This window comes from Paramisgurnus dabryanus, chromosome 1, assembly GCF_030506205.2.
Source record: "Paramisgurnus dabryanus chromosome 1, PD_genome_1.1, whole genome shotgun sequence".
Classification (NCBI taxonomy): Eukaryota; Metazoa; Chordata; class Actinopteri; order Cypriniformes; family Cobitidae; genus Paramisgurnus; species Paramisgurnus dabryanus.
The window spans coordinates 14,883,852-14,889,851 of NC_133337.1; positions in this window are offsets into that span (position 1 = coordinate 14,883,852).

The window sequence follows — 6,000 nt, forward strand, 5'->3', positions numbered from 1 at the left end:
CATGGTTCTTTTTATCCCTATTTCTAAAGTAGGATTTATCAAATACATTTAGAAAACAATGATAATATAAATATAGACTGACACAAATCAAATATTTCAATATTAATTGTGGGAAATAATTTACAGTATATATAAATAATTTATATAAAAAGTGGCCCTCAAGTTGCATTTTTACAACAACCAATTATTTTGTCACTTAAGTTTCTTTCAAATGCTTTACTGTACATCAAGGAAGATATCATTTGTAAACAATAAAAATAACATTTATTTATATAAACAGTGGTGGCAAGAAAAATCTCTTTTATTTCATAATGGTGGTTCTGATAAATATAAGATAATGTGTGTCATACTGTTTAAATCCACTTTTCACTTAATATTTGGTATGTCCACCTTTATCAAAACGTCATCCCATGCAACTCAAGCCAAAGGCTTTCCTTTAAATGTACAAGTTTACTCAAAACCATAGAATAGAGCCTCACTGTCCCCATAATAGTATAGTCCCCACTTGTTTCACGTGAGACTAAAATCTCAACAACCGTTTATGACTGCTATTCATATCATACATTTATGGTAAGGTTTTATAAACTAACAGCGTGCACCACATCCCGCAGGCTCGCAACGTTACAGGCACGAATATTTTAGGCAAGGCAAGGCATAGAAATGAATCTGGACAGCTGGAATTTTGGTTTGGGAATAAATATTAGAATTGTGATTTATTAGTAGTTTTACAGCACACTGTTGGACCTGGAAGCGATTGCCCATGACATCAGACTCAACCACTGGTTTAATGATATCAAATCAAATATTATTTTATATATATATATAACCTTTCATCTCTGATCAGGTTCTCATAAACTTAGATGTCCTTGTTTAGGCATAGGCGCCATGAAGTCATAAAAAGGTCATCCTTTTGCTGATAATGGAGTCACATGTAGATGATGCAGGTTTCTCACCCCAATGAATATGTGTCATATATCTGTGGAACCTGAACTTAATTTATTCCTAATTCCTGATCTGTGACATTAAAATTCTTCATTAAAGAAACGTTCAGGGTTCAATAGAAGTTAACGTCTATATTTAGCACGCGTGATCAATGCTGTTGATTACCACAGAAAATTATTTTGAAACTTGTGCAATGCACTACATTGGAAGCCTATTAGGCAAGAATTGCACTGATGAACATAAAAAATACAAACGTTGCAAAATAAACTTAATGAAGTTTGAAACAAAAGATGTTTGAATTTTTTTTATTCGGCCAATCACAATAATAGAGAATTGGTGGTTAAAACCTTTGACTGTTTGGTTTCTGATGATTGTGATTTTAATGAATATACTGTACAGTGTCAAATAAAGTTAAGGATTACTTTCGTTAAAATTAAATGTTAAATATTTTGGTTTGCTATTGCTAAAGTTTAAATGGTAGCCCAATATTATACTTTGAATACTTTATTATTATGAGGATTAAACTAAACCAAATTTCAACAAACAAATGATATATTTATAAATATTACATAATAGAAATGTTGTATTGTAGACTGTAGGTTTATAAGTTTTAGTAAAATTTTATTAGAAGTTTTATTACATTTTTGTTCCTGATATCCACCCTTCTGATGGAATCAGAATAATCCTACTTTTTGGGATTAAGCAAATCCCAATCTTACTAAAATGTTTTGAACAACACAAAGTGACGATTTGAGATCAAAACCTAGATTCGATTTTGTGATCCAATACAAATTCAGAATCCATTTTTATTTATTATTTTTTTTTGAAGAACCCATTTTGAAATTTTGATCTAATCCGATAACCGTAATTCAAATGAATTACTTTTGAACAACTGGCCCCAGGGGTTTAGGAAATATAAACATGTGGTTCTTTCCCCACAAACATCTCTCAATCAGACTGGAATTTTTATGCAAGACAACACCCACTGTCCAGCCCAGAGTCCTCATCTAAACCCAACTGAAATTCTCTGGAAAATCCTTGGCAACCAAGTTATGGCAAAGAAACTCGACAGTTACTAGTTTGAAGAGACTGTAGGAAAAAGTGTACAAAGATTTAAGTGATGAAGATTAACATAATTTTAGGGAAAAAAAGTATGAATTCTGAAATGTGACCCGTGCTGTCTAAATGAGCCGGAATGGTCTAATTTTGAGCTACAAGCTTTATTTTATAAAAATAAAAACATTAACCCTTATGAGGTTGTTGGGAACATTTTAATTCACTATGTGTTTTTTTTAAGTCTTAATTTGGCCACAGCCTTCTCTGTTTAAACAAATGGAATGATTATTGGTGACAAATCTTATACATATTTTGGGGAAATGCTTTGAAATGTTTCAAAAACTCAACAATACACCATGGGCAAATGTACTTCCCTTTCGTGTTTTTTATGGATGAAAACATCCACTAAATTAAACTGCTGTAATAATGTATCAGATTAATATTTTTTCAATTTTTGCATAAATCTGTTAATCATACTCAGTACCGATCAAAACTACCAAATGTTAAACTTTGGTGAACAGTAAATGAGGGAGAAAAAAATATAAACTGATGCTGCACAAAACTAACAATGCATCAAAGCCAATACTTTTACTAATCTTTGGCAAGACTGTGATCAAATGTAAACACAATCATGAAAATCAGGGCAATTTTGTGTTATTCCCCCCAATTCCGTGACATCACTTATAAACTTTAAAGAGTTAAAATCATGTAATTTTTGTAAACATTTAATAGTTAAGATCACTATTGAGGTTGATTAACAGATTTATGCAAAAAAGTTGAAAAAAAATATCTGGTATACATTTCAACCGTTTAATTTAGTGGATGTTTTCATCCATGAACAACAGGAAAAAATAATTTTAAACAATGCACAAGGGTTAAGCCCTTGTCTACCATCATAATGGTCCAAAAGTGATTAAACATCTAAATGATTTTTATTTGTACATTTTCTGAGAGGTATACCTTTCTAAATATTTCCTAATACAAAGAATGCGTGTCCATCTGAAGCAAAGCAAAGTTTTTATTTTTAAAACATACATGAATGAGAAAATAAAGTGCAGCTTGTTTGATGTTTAAAGAGTTTTTATTGCTAAGACACAAATGTGATCTTAATCGCTTTGACTGACTTTAACTTGATTTTTCTCAAAATTGACTTTACTGATTCTATTTACATATGGAGCTCGCAAACTTTTTTCAGACCCTGTGACGCAAGTGAAAAAATGTGTAATGGCCCTACTGAAAAATCCAGCAAAGGCCAGCATAAGCTGGTAGCTGGTTTTAGCTGGTTTAAGGTGGCAGTAGCTGGTCTAAGCTGGTCCTCCCAGCCTGGCAAAGCTGGTGGGTCTGCTAGTCTTCCATTCTGACCAGCTAAGTCCAGCTAGACCAGCTTAAAAAGTGACCAAAACACAGCTAGACCAGCTTTCTACATGTGCGTGTTATTTAATTGATGCTAACTGATTAACACCTTTAATCAATGTACTGAATGAGAGACCGTGGGAACGTCTGCAGGTATTTGTAAGCTCATCATTTCTCAGCCATGCTAAGTCACCTCAGTAAACTAATCTCTGGACAATTACAGTTCTATTTAAAGACAAAACGCTTAGAAGGACCGTGTCACATCAGCCAGTGGAGGTGCTACATTTATTTCAGCTGTGTCGGACAGAACATTTTCAAGAGCTTAGAGATAGATGTTAATGGCTGTGACACGTGTTGAAAGCTGTCATAACCGCATGCTAACATCTAATGAATGCTCAGCAAGTTGGTGTGCATGCAGTCAAGTTTTATTAATTCTCATTTTGTTTTTATGACAGTTAGATACTAGTCATATAATATTAGTGCGCGTCAACTTAATCCTGTCATTTCTTTAACTCATGTTTTAATGATCGATCGGCCATATTGGTAAACCAAAAGCCCTTTTCACACACAGATTATGGAAAATACATAATGTGTCTCTGGGATTGTTTGATTTTGGTTTAGTCACACTGTCAATGATTTTCCAGAATCTGTGGGTGGATGCATGCAGTCCTGCAGTTGTTTTTTTTTCCGCAGGGTCTAAAGTTTGCTTATTATTTATTTCTCAAGAATCCACGCCTGTGAATTTTTGCAGACTTTTCTCATCATGAATGTTAATCTGCATTTAAAATCCTTGTGTCAAAGAGCTGAATGATAACTTCTTGTTGCAATGACATGAAGGTCCTTAGTACGACTCGCCCCTTTACGGCATTTGTTTCTGCCTTTTGTTCCCACAGGATGTGTTTCATAAATGTTATGGCTTGGTTACTAGGTCCTCTTTACGGGAGCAATCCCAGACACAATTACGGGACGTGTTTGCGTTCACACAGAAGCTACACTGGCAATTTTATGGGACTTTTTCCGAATGAGTTGCAAGTGACAGAGGGTGTCATTGACTTACATTCAAAATCGCCAGCAAGCAGTTTGCTTTAAAAGACGTCTAGCTGTCCAAACACAGTCTGGACGTCTAGCCTAAAACAAGGCAAAATTTTGGGCTGTCAGTGAAAGTTTAATAGACGTCTGACCGTAGCTCAAAAATAAATAAATAAAATAAATAAATGAAACCAAACACCATTTAATCACTGACAACATGATCATACATCTCACAAGTTATTTTGGCAAAAATATATCATATATCAAAATTCAAGGGTATTTAAGTTACTCATAGACTAGTCTCACATAACCAGACCTTCAGTAGGTCTTCCTTATATATATAACCAAGGACCGCCCAAAAGGCCGTATGACGTACAGTAAAACAACCAATCACGTTTCGCTTGGTGCAGCATCATGTTTAGGGGTTTGGAGATGTCGCCACAATAACAGACCGGTATGCAACAATCATTCACATTCACGTCTCTAAGGTTTATACCAACAATAACAAATGCGTTAAAATACCTTGCATACTTTTAAACATGCAGCATTTTGAGGAAGCATATTGTCAGTGATGTACACATGACAGCTTTCTTTTTCGAGACTCATCTGTGTTGTTTCCGGGCAGACCATGAAAGATCACATTTCACGGAAATCCTGTTTAATTCAACCAGAGGACAACTTCGAAATTTGCTGAAGTGTTTCCAGAAAAGTCTTTCATTTGCATCAGCCAACAGTCTGTGGGCATGACATCTAAGGCTATGATTACTCATAGCCGGACTATATCCTGTCTAGGCATAGTTAAGATAGACCAGTGTTACTCATTGTTTGGTAATGAGTAACACTGTTACAAGTTTATTTTGTGGTTTGCATGGCAGTAAATATTACGGTAATATGTTCATGCATGATTTCTGTCTTTCCTGCTCTGGACAATATAGAAGACCATATATTATATCAAGACACATGTCAAAAAGCGTGTTTAACTGCATGCAGCACTTGCACAGAGCAATTGTCATATGACATAAAAGGAGATCAGACTGCTTGTTAAGAAACACTATACTGCAAACAGCAACCCCACTGGAACCTAACTTTAACAGAGAACATTTGTAAAAATGCCACACCCCGAGCAGACAATGACAAGCACAAGATGTCAGAGTAATCAAAACTGACTGTTCTCGATATAGACAGCTATTACAGAAAGAACCCAGCTGCAAAATCAGCAGACAATGGCAAGCTCAAGTTGTCAGATTAATCATAACTGGCTGTTCTCAATATTGGCAGGTGTTACAGAAAGAACCAAGCTGCAAAAACAAAATACTTTTATAATAAAAAATAAACTGGAAAAGGGCAAGACCAATGTCAGCTCCCATGCTCAACCTTATTTTGCCAAGTAATAGATGTCCTCAGGGTAACATTTTACTTTTTTGTTTAATAAAACCTAAAACATCCCAAACCCCGACCATAACTGACCCCTAAAATCAGAGGTAAATGATATGTGAAAAAAATAGTCTAGAAGCAGCTAATCCTGGTTGTAAGTTTAAACTTGAAACAAACTTTAAACTTACTTCTTAAATAAAATTTCTGATTGGTTGATTCACTGTAAAACAGTTAACTTAACTCAAA